Consider the following 22,565-nt stretch of genomic DNA (forward strand, 5'->3'; position numbering starts at 1 on the left):
GCTAGAAAAGGTATGGTTGTTTTGAGTCTCGTTGCTCAAAGCAGGAACCAGAACAAACAGCCCTGGCCTTCCTTGAGAGCTTGTTAGAAATGCAGTTGCTGGGACGCCTGGGTGGCTCAGTTGGTTAAGCAGCTGCCTTCGGCTCAGGTCATGATCCCAGAGTCCTGGGATCGAGTCCCACATCAGGCTCCTTGCTCAGCAGGGAGCCTGCTTCTCCCCTCTGCCTCTGCCTGCCTCTTTGTCTGCCTGTGCTCGCTCGCTCTCTCTCCCTCTGTCTCTGGCAAATAAATAAATAAAATCTTTAAATAAAAAAAAAAAGAAAGAAATGCAGTTGCTAAGGACCCAACCCAAACCACCATAATAAAGTTCAAGGCTCTCACTGATTCAGCACTGGAGAGTCCTCATCAGTGTCAGCCCCAGTCCTTTGCCCTTGGCTTGCTCTCTACCCAGTTTAATCTGTCAGGAATCACTGAGAATTTCAAACTCTTTGGCATCAAAATTTGTAAGTGGTGATCCCTGGATTTCAGGGATCTGTGAAGACCCTGACTATGTATGTAGATTTTGAGGTATATGGCAGTTTTCTGGGGGAGAGAATCCATAGCAAGGTAAGGACCTATAAGACAAGTAAAATAAAGAACAAAAAACTGGAGAAAATTCATGAAACCAAAAGTTGTTCCTTTGAAAAGATCAATGAAGTCAACAAACCTTTAGCTAGACTGGCCAAGAATAAAAGATTACAAAATCTGATTCAAATTGCTAAAATAAAAAAATGGAAGTGGGGACATTACTAATGATCCTCAGAAAAGAAAAAGATTGTGAGAGATTACTGTGAACAATTGTATGCCAACAAGTTAGATAAGCTACAGGAAATGGGCAAATTCCTAGAAACACAAAACCTACAGGGACTAAGTCATGAAGAAATAGAAATTTTGAGTAGACCCATAGCTGGTAAAGAGATTGAATTAGTAATCTAAAATCTCCCAACAAATAAAAGCCCTGAACTTAATAGCATCACTGGTGAATTCTACCCAACATTTGAAGTACAAATACCCGGCTCTCTGCTCAGCAGGGAACCTGCTTCCCTCTCTCCCTCTCTGCCTGCCTCTCTGCCTACTTGTGATCTCTGTCTGTCAAATAAATAAATAAAAATTAAAAAAAAATTTACATTTGAAGTACAAATACCAATCCTTCTCAAACTTTTCCAAATAAATGGAAAGGAAGGAACCCTTGCTAACTTATCTTATGAGGTGAACATTACCCTGATACCAAAGCCAGATAAAGACAATACTAGGAAATTTTGGACCAATAATCCTTATGAACACTGATGCAAAAATCCTCAACAAAATATTAGCAAACCCAATTCAGCAGCATATTAAAGGAATATACACTACATCCAACTGTGATTTATTACTGGAATGCAAGAATAGTTCATCGTACTGCAATCAATCAAGGTAATACAGTAATATACTACATTAACAAACTGAAGGGAGGGAAATCCACATAATCTCAACTGTTACAGGAAAAAAATAGACAAAATTCAATACCTTTTCATGTTAAAATCACTAAAAAAACTAGTAATAGAAGGAAACTACTTCAAAATGTAAGAGACATATATAAAAAGCCCACAGCAAAAAGCAAACAAATAAGCAAACAAACAAAAAAAAAACTGCAGCAGAAATCATGATGAAAATCCAAAAGCTTTTCCTCTAACATCAGGAACAAGGTAACAATGCCCCCTTTTGCGACTTTTTTTTTTTTAAAGATATTTATTTATTTATTTATTTGACAGACAGATCACAAGTAGGCCGAGAGGCAGGCAGAGAGAGAGAGAGGAGGAGGCAGACTCCCTGCTGAGCAGAGAGCCAGATGCGGGGCTCGATCCCAGGACCCTGAAATCATGACCTGAGCCGAAGGCAGAGGCTTTAACCACTGAGCCACCCAGGTGCCCCCCTTTTGCCACTTCTATTCAACAGAGTACTGGAATTTCTAGATGGAGCAATTAGGCAAGAAAAAGAAATTAGAAGCATTCTTATCAGAAAGGAAGAAGTAAAATAATCCCTGTTGGAAGATAATAGGATTTTATATGCAGAAACCTCTAAAAATTCCACACACAAAAACTGTTAGAATAAATGAATTCAGCAAAGTAGAAGGATACAAGGTATACAAAATCAGTTGCATTTCTATACATCAGCAATGAAATAAACAGGAATAACAAGTATTGGCAAGGACATGGAGAAATTGGAACCCTTCTGCACTTTCTGCACTGTTGGTGGGAATGTAAAATGTTACAGCCACTGTGAAACTGTACGGTGGTTCTTCAAAATATTAAAAATAGAATTACCAGGGGCGCCTGGGTGGCTCAGTGGGTTAAGCCGCTGCCTTCGGCTCGGGTCATGGTCTCAGGGTCCTGGGATCGAGTCCCGCATCGAGCTCTCTGCTCTGCAGGGAGCCTGCTTCCTCCTCTCCCTCTCTCTGCCTGCCTGTCTGCCTGCTGTGATCTCTGTCTGTCAAATGAATAAATAAATAAATAAAAACTCTAAAAAAAAAAAAAATAGAATTACCATATAATCTAGCAATTCCACTCTTAAGTATGGACCCCCAAAAATTGAAAGCAGAGTCTCAAAAAGAGATTTATTTATTTATTAAATATTTTTATTTATTTATTCGACAGAGAGATACAGAGAGAGCACAAGTAGACAGAGCAGCAGGCTGAGGGAGATGGAGAAGCAGGGTCCCCATGGAGCAGGGAGCCTGATGTGGGGCTCTATCCCAGCACTCTGGGATCATGACCTGAGCTGAAGGCAGCCACTTAACTGACTGAGCCACCCAGGTGCCCCAAGTTTATTTATTTTTAAAGATTTATTTACTGGAGAGAGAAAGAGTATGAGCTGGAGGGGGGAAGGGAGAGGGAGAGAGAATCTCAAGCAGACCCCACATTGAGCACAGAATCTGTTGTAGGGCTCGACCTCACAATCCTGAGATCATGACCTGAGCAGAAACCAAGAGTCAGATGCTTAATGGACTGCGCTACCCAGGAGCCCTTCGAAGATATATTTGTATACCCATATTCCTAGCAGCATTATTTGCAACAGCTAAAATGTGGAAGGAACCTACCTGTCCAGTGATGGATAAATGGATAAATGAAATGTGATATATATACACAATGGAATATTATTCAGCCTCTAAAAGGAAGGAAATCCTGTCACATGTTACAACAGGGAGGTCATTTGGAAGAATAGTCATTTGGAAGACTAATATTTTATGATTCCAGTTTTATGAAGTATCTAAAGCAGTCAAATTCATAGAACAGAAAGTAGGATGGTAGTTGCCAGGGACTGGGGAGAACAAAGAATGGGAAGTGAATGTTAATGGGTGTAGAATTTCAGTTTAAAAAAAAATAAGAAGAGTTCTGGAGACTGTGGATGGTGTTTATGGTTGCACATTATCAATACATTTAATGCCACTGAACTGTACACTAAACAAGATTAAGAAGCAGGGTGCCTGGGTGGCTCAGAGGGTTAAGCCTCTGCCTTCAGCTCAGGTCAAGATCTCAGGGTCCTGGGATTGAGCCCTACGTTGGGCTCTCTGCTCAGCTGGGATCCTACTGCCCCTCTCTCTCTGCCTGTCTCTCTGCCTACTTGCGATCTCTCTGTCAAATAAATAAAACCTTTAAAAAAAGGGTTAAGAAGATAAACTAAATGTTATATGTACTTTAGTACAATAAGAATAATTTTAAAAACCAGAGAAGAGTTGAGAACTGTTGATATCCAGAGTAATGTATCCACAGTTGGATGCAGGGTTACAAGCACAATGGAATACTCAATATTTTTGAGAGCAAGGTCAACTTTTGCTTCTACAAAAAGCATTTATTTACTCCGTAAGCATATCAGAGGTTGAGGAGACGCTGATTTCCATTCTTAAAGAGCTGAATACAACTGTCCTGAAAGCTCTGACTTTCTTAAGCAGCCTTTGGGGATCCCAAAACATGCTCATTGCAACCTTTGTCACATCATATGGATGTTTGTGTGGCTCTCAACACTAGGAGCTGTGAATGTGAGGCAGGACCCTGTTTCCTGTCCACCACATGGTACTCCAAGAATGAATGAAAGAATGAGCAAATGAATGACCATCAGGAAGGAGATGTTCCTACAGTTCTAAGCAGGAGGAGGGAAATTACAGTTTTGACTCTTCCCATGGTTTTCTCCACTTGCTTCTTTCCACTCTTTGCAGCCTGCCCCTGCCACTTGCCACTTGCCACTTGCAGGAAGCCTTCCCAGACTATGCCCAGCTACCATGTTGAAGGATAGCTCATCTTTACCATCTCCCCATACCTGAAGAGGAGGTAGGCAAGGGGTTCACACAAGGAGCCACGAACTGCTTTTTTAGGCAGTAAGGTAGGCCTCGGGAGGGAGGATGCAGAACCAGGATCCCTGCTCCAGACCCCAAAGGAAAGGTGCTGAGATGTTTGCTCATCCTTCCCCAGGGCAGGAGTCCCAATAAACCTGGTAGAGGCCAGGGGGCTACCCAAGCCCCTCAGGGAAGAAGATAATGTCCTCCAAGGTGGCATCTTCAATAGGCTGCTGGATGAGGAGGTATGTACCACAGGCCAAGCAGTCTTGGGTGCTGGATGAATGCTCACCTCCTGCTCCTCCTTTCCTAGGAGAGAGCAGGAGCTCTAGACTTCATTCTTATAGCTGAACAGGCTTGGAAAAGTTAGTTAACTTCTATGAGCCACAGCTTACTCATCTGTTAAAATGAAGCAATGTTGGGGCACCTGGGTAGCTCAGTGGATTTGACTCAGGTCATGATCTCAGGGTCCCAGGGCATTGGGCTTTCTGCTCAGCAGGGAGCCTGCTTCCCCCCCCCCTCTCTCTCTGCCTGCCTCTCTGCCTACTTGTGATCTCTATCAAATAAATAAAAAATTTTATTTTATTTTTTTTGTTTGTTTGTTTTTTGTTTTTAAAGATTTTATTTATTTATTTGACAGACAGAGATCACAAGTAGGCAGAGAGGCAGGCAGAGAGAGAAGAAGGGAAAGCAGGCTCCCTGTAGAGCAGAGTGCCGGATGTGGGGCTCGATCCCAGGACCCTGGGATCATGACCTGAGCCAAAGTCAGAGGCCCAACCCAATGAGCCTCCCAGACGCCCCCAAATAAATAAAATATTTTATTTATTTATTTATTTTTAAAAAAGATTTTATTTATTTATCAGAGGGCAGGGGAGAGCAAGCACAGGCAGACAGAATGGCAGGCAGAGGTAGAGGGAGAAGCAGGCTCCCTGCTGAGCAAGGAGCCCGATGTGGGACTCGATCCCAGGATGCTGGGATCATGACCTGAGCCGAAGGCAGCTGCTTAACCAACTGAGCCACGCAGGCGTCCCAAATAAAATATTTTTTAAAAATGAAGCAATGTTGCCTACCTTGTAGGACAGTTTTTTTATTTCTTCCCCCCAAGATTTTATTTATTTGACACAGAGAGAGCGTAAGTAGACAGAGCAGTAACCAGAGGGACCAGAAGAAGCAGGCTCCCCACTGAGCAGACAGCCTGCTTCTGGTCTCCATCCCAGGACCCTGGGATCATGACCTGAGCTGAAGTCAGATGCTTTAATCCACTAAGCCACCCAGGCACCCCTACCTTATAGGACTGTTGAAAGAACACTTTGAGGGTCTGAGCCTAGAACCTTGCTCAAAGGAGGTGCTCAGTGCCTGCCTGGACTTAGCACAGAACTCAAGCTGCACAGAGGTCAGTAACTGCCACCAGAGGCCTGGCTGTAGCATCACTGGTTGAACCCTGTGACAGAGCTAGTGACAAAGCCTCTGGTGCCTCAGCATCCTGAGATAAAGGGTGGGACAGATCTGTTCCTGCCATCTCCCTCCCATGAGTGGCAGCTGAGAGGAAACCACGGGACAGAGACAGCTTTAGAAAAAAACACAAAAGCCAACTCATATTGAGCAATTACCTGGGTCAGGCTAAGTCCTTTATGTCCATTAGCTCATATAATCCTCGCAGATACCGTAGGAAGGGTACTATTCTCTCCATCTATCAGTTTTATTTCTGTCCATTTTTAGAGCAGTTTTAGGTTCACAGCAAACCTGAGCAGAAAGTATACAGATCCCCCAAACCCCCCGGCCCCCCCAGCCTCCCCAACTATCAACATCCTCCTCCTAAGTGGTACATTTGTCACAGCCAGAGAACTATAGTGAAGTATAGACCGACACATCATCACCTCCCAAAGCCTGTATAGTTTATATTAGGGTTCACTCTTCATGTTTGTACAACCTATGGGTTTGGAAAATGTATGGTGACAAGTATAGTTTTAGTTTTTAATTTATTTTAATTTATTAAGAGTACAAAAAAGGCTTCTATGAAAAACCAACCCTGTCCTGCCCACTCTCCTTTCTAACCTGGGCCCAGGCCAAAATCGAACCAAATGGCCAGATTGGCTGAAAACACCCTCCACCCCAAGGTCAGTCAGGGGTCTCCAATAAGACTCTAAAATCACAGCTGACTTCTTTATTTTATTTTATTTTTTTAAAGATTTTATCTATCAGTGAGAGAGAGAGAGAGAGCATCGGGCAGAGGGAGAAGCAGGTTCCCCACTGAGCAGGGAGCCTAATGTGGGACTCGATTCCTGGGATCCTGACCTGAGCTGAAGGCAGACACTTAACTGACGTCATCCAGACACCCCCAGCTGACTTCTTTAGAAGCCCCAGAAAGCATGTATGGACTTCTGCTGGATGAGGAGAGCTAAAGTCCCGCAAAGGAAGGCTGCTTTGATGTGAAGCTGCTGGGCTGGAGGAAGACTGGTTTCTGGCTGCTTGTGTATCCTGGGAAAATTTCTCCCCTCTGGACTTCGAGGTCTTCAAGTGAAAAACCATAGGATTGGACGGCCGATCAATGGGACCTCACCTGTGCTGACAGAGGGAGTCTGGGCTTTGGCTGCTTAGCAGCCCAGTCTCTGGTGCTTTTCCTGTGACTTGGGGACTTCCTTGTAATAACCCTCAAAGCAGACACTATTGCCCCATTTCACAGATGAGGAATTGACACCCAGAAGGGTTGTCAGGGCCACATGGCTAAAGAGGCACAGGGGCAGGATTCTAAACCAAGGTGCATGCTCTTCTTCCCCGGGGCTGGATCACTGACCCTTCTGGCTTTCACTGGAATAGGTGCTCTGGTGTGTGTGTGTGGCAGGTGAGTGGGTGTGTAGGTAGGTGGAAAACAGGTTCCCATGGCTTCCAATAGCAGCAGAGGCCCTCTTACTCTACCCCCAGGATTTCAGGTCTCTGGGCCCAGCCCAGGGTGAGGAATATCACATCCACATCCTGTTTGATGCAGGCCTCTCCTCCCAGACCAGTAGTAGTTCGAAGCCTGTGGAACTTTGGGAAACAATGATGCCTATGGCCCATCTTTAGAGATACTGATTCAATTTAGATGCAATTGGGTCTTGGCACTGGGAGGTCATAAAAACCTCACAGGTGATTCCAATGTGCAGCCAGGCTTGACAGCCTTGGACTAGCCTGCTGGCTCCCTGAAGAGCCTTGTTTGTTGCTTCAGCATGCCTGGCCCTAGGGAAAATCTGCTCTTCTTTGCCCTGCCTCCCTAACCAGAAGGGCACAACAGCCTTTGTTCTCAGGTACAATGTAACTAAATTTCCCTGTAACAAGGTCCACAGTACCATCCTGAGACTTTGCTGTCCTCTGTAGAATAGCCAAGGCCATGTTGTTTTTTTATGGATTCTTACAAACAAAAGCCCCTGGAATCTAGTCTTAGCCTGGTCTGGGGGCGAGGAGCTCATCCTACTTGAGTACCCTCTGCTTTACATCTCTGGGGGAAAGAAATGGGGAGGGCAGGGTTTGCTCTCCATCTGGAGCTGTCCTGGGTATCTTCAGGCTCCCAGCTAAGGCTTGCAGCCCCTATGGAATCAAATAGGTCCTGCTGTCAAAAAAGTATGAGGACAATTCTGGAGGTTATGAGGATCTCAGAAGAGAGTCAGGCAAATTTGGATGCTACCCAGGGATTGAGAGTCTCTTACCTCCTGCCTACTGAACTCAGGTACAGAAAGGGGCCTGAGGTACTCCTGACCTAGGACGCCTAGGTGGGCTCTGTGATGCTGATTTCAAAATCCGTAAGAGAGAGTCAAAGTTGGGGGCAGATGGCCAGGGGAGAGGTGAGTTGGGGGTGTATCGGCGGATTGTAACGAAGCTGAACCAGAACTAGGAACTAGAAGTAGTGGTGGGGGAAGATACTCAGGGCAGGTCTCTGAGGTGGTCCCTACAAGTGGTATCCCTCAGCTTGTTCTCTTTCTTCATAAAGTCTGGGCTTTGAAGTCATGGATTCACGGCAGGTCAAGCCTGGAAGGGTCTGGAAACCACATGAAGGATAGTTTTCTTTTTTTTTTTTAAAGATTTTATTTATTTATCAGAGAGAGAGAGGGAGAGAGAGCGAGCACAGGCAGACAGAATGGCAGGCAGAGGCAGAGGGGGAAGCAGGCTCCCCGCTGAGCAAGGAACCCGATGCGGGACTCGATCCCAGGACCCTGGGACCATGACCCGAGCCGAAGGCAGCTGCTTAACCAACTGAGCCACCCAGGCGTCCCTGAAGGATAGTTTTCAAAGTGAGTTCCTGAGAACCCTAGGGAATTCTTCAGAACTATTAGGAGCTCTGCCACACTGTGTCCTGCAACTCCCAACATGGCTCTTTTTATCTAATTAATGAACCACTGTACAAGATTTCACAGGGAAAACAAAACAAAACAAAATGATTCTACAGTAAACTAATACTAGCAAAATTTGAAAACCACAGATCCAGTAAGTTTCTGAGGGGAAACTTGCCCTGGTTCACCCTCTAGTCTTTTACTTAGGCCAGGCCTGTCCCCACAGCTCACTCACGGGCTCCACAGAGTAGACAGCAGATGGCCCTCTGTGGAGGCATGGCTTCCACGCTACGACAAAAATGGCTGACAGAGGAGCCACGTGAGGGAGGGCCACTCTCAATAGAATGAGCAACCCAAGAACTAGACCTGCAGTTCCTGAGAGGAGGGTGAAGCTGCTTTGGCTCTAATGTCAAAAGCCCTCAAGATTCCAGTCTGTTCTTACCCTGAAGGAAATGTAGGGACCTGGCCTCAGAGGCAGGGCTCTGCGGTTCCTGGCTGCTCTATCACCTCCTGGGACGTGAGCATTCTCTTTAAGGGAGACAGTTCAATCCCTAGACTGTGGGCCTTTGAGGCCAGGGACATGTCATCTCTACCTTGTGCTGCATCCTCCTCAGCCCAAGAGACACAGGATATGAGGCTAGGCCTAGAGCTAGAACTCGGGAATCCTGAACTTCACTGAAAATATCTTTTTGTTGATTTGTTCTTCAAACAAAGCTTCAGTGAACTGTTTTTCCCCATCTCCCACATACAAACTGCAACCCTTTCACAACAGTGGTGACTTTTCACCTTAGATGTAGTGAAGCTTTCTTCTCCCTCCTGTCTTCTTTTCTGGGTTGGCTTCTCTGGTGGTGAGTCTCTAGACTCTGGATACAGTAGGCTCTGGGGACTCTCATTTCTTTTTTATTTTTTTTTTAAGATTTTATTCATTTATTTGACAGACAGAGATCACAAGTAGGCAGAGAGGCAGGCAGAGAGAGAGAGAGAGGAGGAAGCAGGCTCCCCGCCAAGCAGGGAGCCCGATGTGGGACTCGATCCCAGGACCCCGAGATCATGACCTGAGCTGAAGGCAGCGGCTTAACCCACTGAGCCACCCAGGCGCCCCTGGGGACTCCCATTTCTTATCTTAACCTTCTTCTTCCTCAGAGCAGTCCAATGGGTGAGGACATCCCAAGGCTATCAGGGCTGCTTATCGATGCAGCAGAATTTGAGAGCATATGCTTGCCCAGGAAACAGGTGAATATTCAGCCACAAGTCAATGACCATGACTGTATTGCACTGAGAAGAAGATCAGGTGCCCAGCTTGGAGGTCTTAGGCTTTCTTTGTCATGGAACATCCAGAACATCAGTGATCAGGACTTTTTTACATACCGAGTTTGTGTGGGACCCTCTGTTCCTCCTCTTCCCCAGCGTCTCAACAGACAGGATGATGGCCAAAGACCACAGACATAGGCTCCTATTGTTCTCACCTGTTGGCAATGACTAAGATCTGAGAAACGGTCCTCATTCTCAGGTCTTTGCCTGACCCCCTCGTGCTTTTCAGGCTGAACCACTCCAGACCCCACACCTCCCTCTGGAGTCCAAAGGTCACTTCTGAAGCCCTCTGTACCCCAGGTCATGCCCGCTAATCCCTGCTTGTCCTGGTCCCTGATCCTGTGGGGAGGCAGACAGTTTTGTGACTTCACAAAAAGCTATCCTGTGACAAGTTTGGACCGGATGAAGTAGGAGCTGGGCTGAGGGGCTCCCCCCAGAAACATCATGTGACTTTTCATGGAGAGACATCCCCACCTCTGAGAGAATGAAGAGGAGCTGGCTCATGGTGAGAGCCTAAGACATCTTCTACCTCTAGAAACTCCTTCCCTTGATGACTTCGGCTCCCAGGCCTAACTGGATATTCCCGGCTACACTGGCAATATTTTTCAGAGGTCCAGGCCCACTGCAGCAAGTTTTAGGGAGGGCCAGAAGCTGGTGGCTACTTCAGGTGGTAGTGGTGGGCCTCTGGCCTCTGAATTGGAAGTCAGACCAGCCTCCTCTCATTAGACAAAGCCATTCTTCTCCAGGCTTCTCAAAGTGAAAGAACTGATGGAAGCTTTATGTGACCCGTAGCCTTCATCAGGGTCTGCCCCAGCAGTCTCCAGTGTACCTTCAAACGAGTCAGGACTGAGAGCCCTGAATTCCACAGAAAGGTCTCGTAGCCACAAGCAGGTATTGCCAAAAATCCAAGGTCTTTTCTCTCCAGTGCTGACTCCACCATTCTTTCTCCTGGAAGAATTTATGATTCCAGGAGCCTGAGGCAAAAGAGGTTGGGGTGTTTTCTCTTTATCTTCCTTGCACCTGTTCCCCAACCTCTACCCTGGAGCATAGCCTCTGGAAAGGGCAGGCCCCAGGAGTCAGCAGGGATGTTGACTGGCAACTGGGCTGAGGCATCCAACAACTCCTGGGGGGAAACTGGTGGGCAGAAGTTGACCCTCTTTTTTTTTTTTTTTTTTTTTTTTAAAGATTTTTATTTATTTATTTGACACAGAGAGAGAGAGATCACAAGTAGGCAGAGCAGCAGGCAGAGAGAGAGGGGGAAGCAGACTCCCCGCTGAGCAAAGAGCCCGATACGGGGCTCGATCCCAGGACCCTGAGATCATGACCCGAGCTGAAGGCAGAGGCTTAACCCACTGAGCCACCCAGGCGCCCCAGAAGTTGACCCTCTTCATGCTATAGCCCTTGTTTGTGCTAGGTGGGTTCCTTGTGAAGGTAGCCCAGGGTTTATCATCTCTGGTCACCCCTTCTGCCCTCTACCTTGATTGTGACATCACCATCCTGCAAGAGGATGCAGGGTAAAGAAGCAAGAGTGTTCTGGCCAAGGGTTCCAGATTCAGGCTTTGTCTCAACAGGGAGGCAGTGTGGACAGGCTGGTTTGGGGAGGGTGACATGTCTGGCTTCACATCTAAGGGGCTCCTTGGTCCACTATCTTCACCCTTTATCAGTGGTAGCCCTTGGAGGCATGAAGAGGCCTAGGAGGAGATCTTTTTTTTTTTTTTAAGATTTTATTTATTTATTTGACAGGGAGAGATCAAGTAGGCAGAGAGGCAGGCAGAGGGGGAAGCAGACTTCCCGCTGAGCAGAGAGCCCGATGCGGGGCTTGATCCCAGGACCCTGAGATCATGACCTGAGCTGAAGGCAGAGGCTTAACCCACTGAGCCACCCAGGTGCCCCTAGGAGGAGATCTTCTTAAGCCACCCTCTGATCCATGTAATTTTCTGTTCTGGGCTGGGACACAGAATGGACAGGTAATCTCCCAGGTTGGTTGCTCCTCTACTTCCCAGAGCTTCCGAAAATATTCCTTAGAATTTTTCTGGTGGGGAGCTGATTTCTCATTTACATGAGGAAAACCTAAGCTCTTTCAGCAGGCAGTCCTAGGGGGCAGAGAGAAACCAGCCAAAGAATTGCCAATGGGGACAGCATTAGATCAAGAATAATCGAGATAGGAGTAGTCATCCCTTCCCTAGCATTTACTGTGTGCCGGGCCACATGCATTCTCCATTTACTACTCAATGTTAGAAAGAAGATCTTATTCCCACCTTCCAGTCAAGGAAAAACTGACATTGAAGAGGTGAAGGTTTAGGCTATGGTCCCACAGTTGGTAAAGGGGAGCACCAGTATTAGGATTCAGGTCTGTTTTCTTCAAAGCTGGACCCAACTGCTGACCCATCTCCTTCTGCAAGCTCTTTCCAGTAAAGAGGAAAAACTGTGTTCTCATTCCTGACCATAGGTGATAGGGTTAAAGAGAGAAGGGTGGAAGGGAAGAATTTGAACCTGATATCACTAACATCATCAGCTTGTGGCTAAAGGAGCCTTGACTGCTTGGACTGTCTAATCTTTAATGAGACCCACTGGGAGACAGCTGTTCTGATGTCCTTCTATTTTGCAGTTGATTTAAGAGAGGCTCTAGGGGCCACTGGTGGGGAGTCCTTGGGGTTCGTGGCTGAGCAGTGATTCTGCAGGGGGGTTGCCAGATAAAATATAAGATGATCAGTTCTCTTTCAGATAAATTTCAGATAAACTGTATTTAAAAAAAATTCAAGTATGTTATAAAGATTGCACGGGGCTTTTCTGGAGGTTCCGCAGTCTTGCTGGAACCCTGGTGAGGAGGAGGTGGGGTGGGTCTCTGGGAAGGATTCCTGCTTCACTTTGCGTCTGAGTCTCAGGGCCCTCTATGAAGTTGTACTTGTGGGAATAGGAGGCAGGGACTGGGTTCTAGAGATAGCTGCTGCTGTGGCCACCGGACAAGGTGGGTTTGAACTTGTCTTTGTAGAGCCCCAGTTTCTCCCTCTGCAAGGTGAGGGTGGTGGATGTGGATGCTGTCACACAGTGGCTTTTGTGCACACCGCATGGGCAGTGGGGCAGTGTTCACTTTTCTAGGTGGCTGCCAGGGTTCCCAGGCAAGGGGAGGGCACCAAGTGAATGACTTGGAATTCCCTCTTTGTCCAGCTGGGGGAGGGTCCCCAGAGCGTCGTCATAGCCCTAAGCCTCTCCATGCTGGCTCCTGGGACCCTTGGACACTTGCAGGAGCAGTCTTGTTCAGCCAACAGTGAAGCAGGGGTGGATGTGGGATTGCTGGCTTTGTTTTCTGGCTCCAAGAAGTTGTAGGAGGAGGCACAGGAACTGTGTGTCACCAAGGTGGGGGTGGGCTGGTGAGAACACCTGGGTTCAGTGGGCCTGAAAGTAGGTGACTGCAGAGAAGGGGTGGTAGACCAGGGTGGAGCATCCTGAGGCCCAGAAGACTTGATGCTATTGATTTTCGTACTCCAGTGCATGGGAATGCTTAGGAGTGAGGGCAGGTGGAGCATATACAAGTATGTAGCCCTTAGTGTTGGGGCCAGGGATGGGCAGCTCTCTCTCTTTCTCTGCCATCAGGCAGCCCTGTAAGCGTGACTTAGTGCCCTTCAGGATGGTGGCTGCTGCTTTCTGAGGCACTCCACAGGGAGGGGCTGGACACAGGCAGAGCAGGGGGAGACAATCCAGAGATATCCCAAAGAGGCCAAGGAATCTCTTTCCAGTGATTCAGGAGCGATGTGTCAGAGCGAGCCAGGTGTCTGGGTTTGTGCTTGTAGGTACTAAGATGTGAAAGTGTTGTCTGTGAGGACTGGTGTCAATGCATAGGTGTGCATGTCTGTGTATCGGGCACATGTTCCTGTCCTGTGGAATGTGTCAGTGCACATGCTTGGAATGTGTATGGTGCCTGGAAACCAGGGTGCTGTCCCTTACATTTCTCAGAGTGGCAGACTGGGTGTGCTAACAGTTGTGTGGCTGTGTGTGTGTGTGTGTGTGTGTGTGTTGGCAGGGGTAAGGAGGCTGCAGGCATTATGGAGCAAAGATTCTGGAGAGAACAGCTCTAGAGGCCCTGTATAGCTCCTGTTCTGCTTCCCCAGCCTCCCTCTTCTCCAAAGCTCCTCTGTGTTGCTCTTCAATCCCATCACTGACCCAGGGCCGCAGCCTGGGTTTCTGAAGGGGAGCAGTGCCATCTGGTGGCAGAGTGAGGCTGCGCCAGGAGCTGGTGAGCAGGACCCTGGGTTCACACAGGAGCGGTTTCAGGATCCCAGTCGGTAGGGAAATCACTGCTGTGCTAGCTAGACCATAGAAGGAGGGAGGGTATCTGAGGCTTAAATGTTCCAACTTCATGCATTTTGGGTTCATGGCTCAGGAAGGCATTGCAGGAAAGTCAGCTGAAAGAGTGCTGGAGGATAGGTGTAGGCAGTTGTGAATGCAGTCTCTGGGTCCACAAACCTGGGCCCTGTTCGTTGGGTCCCCTCTCTGAGCTCAGATTTCTCATGTGTAGGGGTGGCTACCCATATCTACCCTGTGGTGGTTGTGAAGGTTGTATGAAAAAGTTTGGGTTAAACTCTTGGCTTAGAGTCGAGCCTGCTGTAAATTCAAAGGAAATGGTAGTACCCATTACTAATACAGGCAAAGTTCCAGAAGCACAGAGAAGTGAGCTGTGTGTCATGGCAGGTGAAGGGGTTGCAGAGAGGTGACAGGTCTGTGGCACTGTCACCTCACATTCTAGAATTTTGTGCCTGAGCAGCTACTCCAAGTTACACACACAAATGAGGAGGGAGGTCTCTTTTCTGGAAAGAGAGGAATGGAATCAGGAGACCCACATCCAGGCTCTAATAGCTTCTTACCAGTTGCGGAACCTGAGCACAGCAGCAGGTTTGCTGTGTCCTGTGTTCCCACCCCTGTGAAAATGTTGTTTGTAAGGACTCCATAGCAATGCATAGAAACTTGCTCAGTACTACCAGAGAAAGAAAGGCTGGGTAGGATCTTGTCAGGTAGAGATTCTGTCGGCTGCAGAGTCACATTTATTTTTCATGTCTGTAAAAAGAGATCCCTGAGTCAGAGTCAGGAGTCGTTCTGGTTCCACTGCTACTTGGTTGTGGGATGTTAGGCAAGTCATTGGTCTTCCTTTTCCCAGCTGCAAAATAAAGGACTTAATTTAGATGACCTCTGAGCCCTGCCTTAATCTATGGTCTTTTAGTTTTTTCCCTTTTCTCTGCCCCACATGAGACCTAGGATAAATATTTATTGATCCTTCAGGTTAGCCCTTGAACATAAAGACAAAGGAAAAGCAGTGTCTTCTCTTTAATGAATGTTGTGATTTCTAATATGCTTGTGGGAGATATTTTCCGAAATACTGGTATACTCTAGGTATAATGGGGGCAAATGACAGAATAGAACAGAGGCTCACCCCTGTCACAGAGAGCTGAATAAGGTACTGAGAAGGTGTGAAGTGGCTGTAGCGCTGACTTGGATGGATCGGGTGCGCCCCTATTCGCTTCCGCCTGCCGAAGGTGCCAGTGAGTACACAGCAGTTCGAATCTATACGGAAAAACTATAAAGCCCAGAAGTCAATGCGCGGAGAGCTAGTACACAAGCACCAATGTAGACTGGTAGGCCCCTCCCCTACAAGCCGAACTTCATTTCCCAGGAGGCCCCGGGGCTCTTCGATTTCTCCTTCCGCCCACTGCCCCGAGCCTCGCGCCAAGTCGGGGTGCGCGCGCGCTCGCGCGCGGGGCACGTAGCACGCGAGTGACGCATAATATGTGGGCCGCTCTGCATCTGTGGTCGCGCTGTGTGTGAGTGAGGGAGAGTGAGTGCGGGACCTGAGGCGGTGTGTGTGAACTGTGGCCGCTGGCGGGGTCAGGGGGGAGCGGCGGAGCCGCCCGGGAAGGTGAGTGGGGGAAGGAGACAGACGGCTCTCTGGGAAGGCCAAGAGAGGACAGGGCGTGTGGCCGGGCGGGAGAGTGGGCGCCGGACTGGGGGAGGGGCGGCACCTGCCTGGGCCGCCGGCGGGGAGGGGGCGGGCCGGGCCGGTGGGGAGGCTGGGTACGGGGCCTGACAGGACTTTTCCTTCTCCAGATTCTTGGTTCGGGGGCGGGGCCTCCACGGTCTCCCAGTCCGCAAAAGAAGCTTCCCGAGAGTAACTCTTCCGCCCGGATTGGGGGGCACGGGTGTGCTTGCCCCTGCCTGGAGGAGAGATGCTTCTCATTCCCCTCGTCAACCTTTCTCCTCCCACTCTTTCCATTTTCCGTTCCGTACGGGCTGGGGGGCTCCATCTTCTCTGCCGTACGGCGGCCCCCTTCCCGGGCTGTGTCTCCGCCTCCAGCTCCAGTCACCTGGGCGGGCTCTCCCCTCCCTCGGCCTCGTGCCACCTCCCTTTGCACCCGTCCGGCTTTCTGACCGGGCGAGGGGGGCGGAGCTTTCCGGGCACTCCTCCCACCCCCCCCCCGGTGGAAGGGAGGGGTGGAGAGAGAGGTGTGTGGATCTTGCAGCGTGGAACCAAACCTCAGAGTGCCCGCCAAGCTTCCCGGGAGCCTATTTCCGGGGATTATAGTCGTTTTCATCTGGGGTGACAAGCATTTGCTTAACTCTTCTCTTCCTAGACGGTTTCCGTCTCACTTCCTCTTACACAAGTGTTAGCGCTTGGGTTTCGCATTTGTTGATGAATAATTTTGGAGTGTGTAATGGTTGTTTTTGAGTCCAAAATGAATCGTCTTTACATACGTCATATTGTCCTCAGTTTTTCTTTACTCTGCCTTTTCTGCGAAGCCTTTTAATTACTATACACGTTTAATTATTAGCATCATCTTCCTGTTCAACACGCTTTGTTAATGTACAGAGTGAGGGGTTCATTGGCAGTGTCTTCCTGTAATTTTCTTTTTCCTGTGTACTGGAGTTTACCTTTAAGGTTTATATAAGCTTGTATATGTAGACGCTTTAGGAATTGATTTGGTATATTTTTGCGTGATGCTGTCAAGATTTCGGTATCTAACAGTATTATCTATTTTCGAGTCGTAATGTATTTTGGTTGTTAATAGATACAGAAAGTGGAGACTATAAAGGAAGTCCTCGAAATCTCTTGAGTAGTTGAGCACAGTGTTTTACTGTTCTACCTGTTGTACAGTTATTAAACTTAATAGGGGAGGAATCTGGTAGAATGAACCACAACATGGTTTGAAGTGAATGAAATTGGGTTTATATCAGTATTATTATTATTATTATTTTGTTATTGTCACGGACACTAATAAAAAATTGTTATATGTGATTTTATATGTCATATTAATTATTGGGTAAGTTTTACTTGAAGTTCCAAACTTGGATTTCTCACCCCCTCCCCCGCTTTTTTTTTTTTTTTTTTTTTAATAAAGAAGAATGCTTTCAGACATCTGTTTCATGATTTTAACCTTATGAGGTCTGTCCTTAACGTGGACTTCATTTTAGGCTTTGGCGTAGTTTATGCTGAATAGGCCATTAAGTATTATGTATTTGGGGAGTACAGACTTTATGATTTAAAGTTACAAAAGTTTAGGGATGCCTGGGTGGCTCAGTTGGTTAAGCAGCTGCCTTCAGCTCAGGTCATGATCCCAGGGTCCTGGGATCGAGTCCCACATCGGGCTCCTTGCTCTGCAGGGAGCCTGCTTCTCCCTCTGACTCTGCCTGCCACTCTCTGCCTGTGCTCGCTCTCGCTCGCTTTCTCTCTCACAAATAAATAAATAAATCTTAAAAAAAAATAAAAAAAAATAAAGTTACAAAAGTTTACAAAAAATAGCAGAAAAATGATAGTGCTGGGTTAATAACCTGTCTTGGAAAATCTTTATCCTACCATTACCCCTCAGAAAGCTGTTACCTTTGCAAAAGTAATAGGTATTATGTTTCCTGTGTGTTCTTCCAGAGTTATTTTATTCCAGGGACAGGTGCATGCATGTGCCAACACACACGTTTGGCTTTTCTCATTTGACATATATTTAAGAGCTGGTTCAAATTAGCAAGAAAATGCATCTTAATTTTTTCAACTTCTTAATTATGGAAATTTTCAAACAGTTGAAAGAATAGTGAAATGAACACTTGTTCATCCATCCAGATTTGATGATTATTGATACTTTGTTATATTTTCTCTATAGGTGTGGTATTTCTTATTTTGTGGAATCATTGGAAATCACTTGCATACACACACCCTAACATATTGGCAGGCAATCTTTAGGATAAAGACATTCCACATATTTTTTGTAGGGCTTTATATTATTTCATTGCATTTAACCCTGGCAACCTTCACAATAGCCATTTCCTTTTTACTGATAAGGCAGTTGAGATTTGGAGAAGTTAAATAACTTGATCCCGATCTCACAGTATTACCATTTGCAGAGTTGGCATATGAATGCTTGAAACCCTTTTCTAAAGTACCAGTTGATTGGTCTTTGGGACTTCTCTCAGCCCATTCTGTCATCTGCAAAAAATGGCATGGTGGTTGTGAAAATTCAGAGTAGCATAAAAAATTAGCCAAAATCTGTCCCATATTAATATTCAGTAATTGGTAACTATTGTGTCATTACTGGATAGGCCAAATTCTGTGTACCACTTATTTTTTTTTTTTAAAGATTTTATTTATTTATTTGACAGAGAGAAATCACAAGTAGATGGAGAGGCAGGCAGAGAGAGAGAGAGAGGGAAGCAGGCTCCCCGCTGAGCAGAGAGCCCGATGTGGGACTCGATCCCAGGACCCTGAGATCATGGCCTGAGCCGAAGGCCGCGGCTTAACCCACTGAGCCACCCAGGCGCCCTCCGTGTACCACTTAAAGAGCTCACTTTAAAACATGGTGAATTGAGTAGTGTACTTTCACTGTTCAATGTGCAGGGATGACTGAACCTTTAACATTTTATATAAATTGTCTTTGATTGATAATGAAATGAATTATCATTGATATTATTTTAGTCTGAGTTTATATTTTTCCTGGGCAAGTGATCATTCCCAAAGTTATAATTATTCTTAAGTGTAATTCATTGCAGGTTTTGATTTTTTGTTTTAATTTTTTTAAAGATTTTATTTATTTATTTGAGAGAGAGAGAGCATGAGAGGGGAGAAGATCAGAGGGAGAAGCACACTCCCCGTGGAGCTAGGAGCCTGATGCGGGACTCGATCCCGGGACTCCAGGATCATGACCTGAGCTGAAGGCAGTTGCTTAACCAACTGAGCCACCCAGGTGCCCTCGTTGCAGGTTTTGAAAATGATGCCAAAAGAATATGTTTCTAAATTGAACTCTAAAATTCTATTATTTAAATGCTCTTGAGGGCGCCTGGGTGGCTCAGTGGGTTAAGCCGCTGCCTTCGGCTCAGGTCATGATCTCAGGGTCCTGGGATCGAGTCCTGCATCGGGCTCTCTGCTCAGCAGGGAGCCTGCTTCCCTCTCTCTCTCTCTGCCTGCCTCTCCATCTACTTGTGATTTCTCTCTGTCAAATAAATAAAATCTTAAAAAAAAAAAGATAAGGGATAATATAATTTAAAAAAAATAAATGCTCTTGAGTTGACCTTTATTAAACCTAATATTTTCCTTTAACTTCAGCGTTATGTGCCCTACTATGTTGATCACTTAAGTTGTCCCAAGAGGCATTTCCTCCTGATCTTCCTTTTTTTTTTTTTAAAGATTATTTATTTACTTATGAGAGAGAGAGAGAAAGCGCATGCATGCGCGTTCAAGCTGGCAGAGACAGAGAGAGAAGCAGGCTCCCTGACGAGCAAGGAGTCTGATGTGGGACTCTATCCCAGGGCCCTGGGATCATGACCTGAGCACAAGGCAGCGGCTTAACTGACTGAGCCACCCAGGCGTCCCATCCTCCTCTTTTTTACACTTTATATTTTTATTTTTTAAAAGATTTTATTTTTTTATTCAACAGGGAAAGAGCAAGCACAAGCAGGGGGAGCAGTAGAGGGAGAAGTAGACTCCCCACTGAGAAGGGAGTCTGATGTGGGGCTCAATCCCAGGACCCTGGGATGGTGACCTGAGCAGAAGGCAGATACCCAACTGAGCCACCCAGGCACCCTTTTATTTTATTTTATTTTTTTATTTTTAGCTTTTTAAAGTAGGCTCTGTGCTGCACATGGACCCCAGTGTGGGGCTTGAACTCACAACCCTGAGATCAAGACCTGAGCTGAGATCAAGAGTTGGATGCTTAGCTGACTGAGCCACCTCGGTGCCCTTGTTTTTCTCCACTTAAAAAAAAAAAAATTGTGGTGGGGTGCCTGGGTGGCTCAGTGGTTGGGCGTCTGCCTTCAGCTCAGGTCATGATCCCAGGGTCCTGGGATCGAGCCCCACATTGGGCTCCCTGCTTGGCGGCAGCCTGCTTCTCCCTCTCCTGCTCCTTCTGGTTGTGTTCCCTCTCTCACTGTCTCTCGCTCTATGTCAAATAAATAAATAAAATCTTTAAAGAAATTTGTGGTAAAATTCGTATACCATAAATTGACCACTAACCATTTTAAAATGTTCAGTTCAGTGGCATTTAGTAGACTAATGATGTGCAACTGTTACCTCTTTCAGTTTCAAGACATTTTCATCACCCCATTTCCATCACTCCATATCTTCCCCTTTCCCAAGCCCCGGGCAACCAGGAACCAACTTTCTGATGGATTTACTTATTCTGGATGTTTCACATAAGTAGAATCCTACAATACATAACCTTTTGGGCCTGCCTGCTTTCACTTAGCATATTTTAAGTTTTCATTAGTGTTAACATGTATCAGTACTTCATTTCTTACTATGGCTGAATAATAGGGCATTGTATGAATGTAACTGTTTTGTTTATGCATTCATCCTTTTTTTTTTTTTTTAAAGATTTTTTTTTTTTTAATTTATTTATTTGAGAGAGAGACAGTGAGAGAGAGCATGAGCGAGGAGAAGGTCAGAGAGCGAAGCAGACTCCCCATGGAGCTGGGAGCCTGATATGGGACTCGATCCCGGGACTCCAGGATCATGCCCTGAGCCGAAGGCAGTCGTCCAACCAACTGAGCCACCCAGGCGTCCCAATATGCATTCATCCTTTGATGAACATCTTTTGGTAGTTGTTTCCATCTTTTGGCTATTGCAAATATGCTACTTTGAACATTTGTGTGTAAATATTTCTTTGAATGTCTGTTTTCAATTCTTTTGGATATATATATCTTGATATGGAATTGCTGGGTTATATGGTAATTCTATATTTAATTTTTTCTTAAAACTTTTTTTTTTTTTAAGATTTTTTATTTATTTATTTGACAGAGAGAAATCACAAGTAGATGGAGAGGTAGGCAGAGAGAGAGAGAGAGGGAAGCAGGCTCCCTGCTAGCAGAGAGCCCGATGCGGGACTCGATCCCAGGACCCTGAGATCATGACATGAGCCGAAGGCAGCGGCTTAACCCACTGAGCCACCCAGGCGCCCTCTTAAAACTTTTTGAGAAGGGGCCAGACTGTTTCCATAGTTGTGCCATTTTATGTTCCCATCAGTAGTGTGCATTCCAGTTTCTCCACATCCTGCCTGTGCTTGTTATTTTCTGTGTTTTTGGTTATAGTCATTCTAGTAGGTGTCAGTGGTATCTCATTGTGGTTTTGATTTTCATTTCTCTGGTGGCTTATGATGTTGAGCATATTTTCATGTACTTGTTAGCCATTCGTGTATCTTTGGAGAAGTGCCCATTCAGGATCTCTGCCTATTTTAGTTAATTGATTGATTGATTGATTAATTATTGCAAGAGAGAGTGCGCACACATGAGTGAACACTAGCTGTAGGGAGGGGCAGAGGGAGAAGCTGATTCTTCTCTGAGTAGGGAACCTGATCCGGGATGCGATCCCTGGGATCATGACCTGAGCCGAAGGCAGAGGCTTAACCCGCTGAGCCACCCAGGTGCCCGTCTTCCTATTTTAAAATGAGGTTTGTTGTTGTTGTCGTTGTTGTTATGGAATTGTAGGAGTTCTTTATATATCCTATCCAGAATCCTTATCAGATATATGATTTGCGAATACTTCCTCCCATTTCATGGTTTGTCTTTTCATTTTCTTGATAATGTCGTTTGATGCACAAAAGTTTTAAAGGTTGAAGTCCAATTTATCTTGTTTGTTGATTTGTTGCTTATTCTTTTGGTGTCACAAGTAAAAATCTTTTGCCAGTTTCAGGGTCATGAAGATTTACCCCTATGTTTACCTCTAAGAATTTTATAGTTTAAGCGTCTGCATTTAGGTCTTTGATTCATTTTGAACTAATTTTTTTAATGTGGTGTGAGTCAAGGATTCAACTTTATTCTTTTGCATGTGTATATCCAGTTTTCTCAGCACAATTTGTTGAAATACCATTAGACTTTCTACTAACAGTCTACTGGTCTTTCAGTAAATTCTTTCCCTATTGAATGTTCTGGCACACTTACTGAAAATTAGTTGGCCGTAAATGTGAGATTTTTATTTCTTCACTCAAAGAGTTCTTTTGCCGTGGTGTATGTGTCTTCTCTCCTAACACCCATACCATAGTGTTTTAATCACTGTAGCCTTGTACTAAATTTTGGAATCAGAAGTGTGAATTCTTCAACTTTGTTCTTTTTTTTTTTTTTTTTAAAGATTTTATTTATTTA

At 45.9% G+C, this 22,565-nt stretch overlaps 1 protein-coding gene across 1 annotated transcript in view; it reads left to right on the forward strand.

Annotated features, from left to right (window-relative positions):
- The first annotated feature begins 15,722 nt into the window (after positions 1-15,722).
- The window catches only part of DCAF1 (DDB1 and CUL4 associated factor 1), a 78,713-nt gene continuing 71,870 nt past the window's right edge, over positions 15,723-22,565 (forward strand). The window contains exon 1 of the mRNA XM_044253486.1: positions 15,723-15,870. The gene's annotated coding sequence lies outside the window, so the exon portion shown is untranslated. The remainder of the gene's footprint in view (positions 15,871-22,565) is intronic.

Source organism: Neovison vison, chromosome 6 (assembly GCF_020171115.1).
Source record: "Neovison vison isolate M4711 chromosome 6, ASM_NN_V1, whole genome shotgun sequence".
Taxonomy (NCBI): Eukaryota; Metazoa; Chordata; class Mammalia; order Carnivora; family Mustelidae; genus Neogale; species Neogale vison.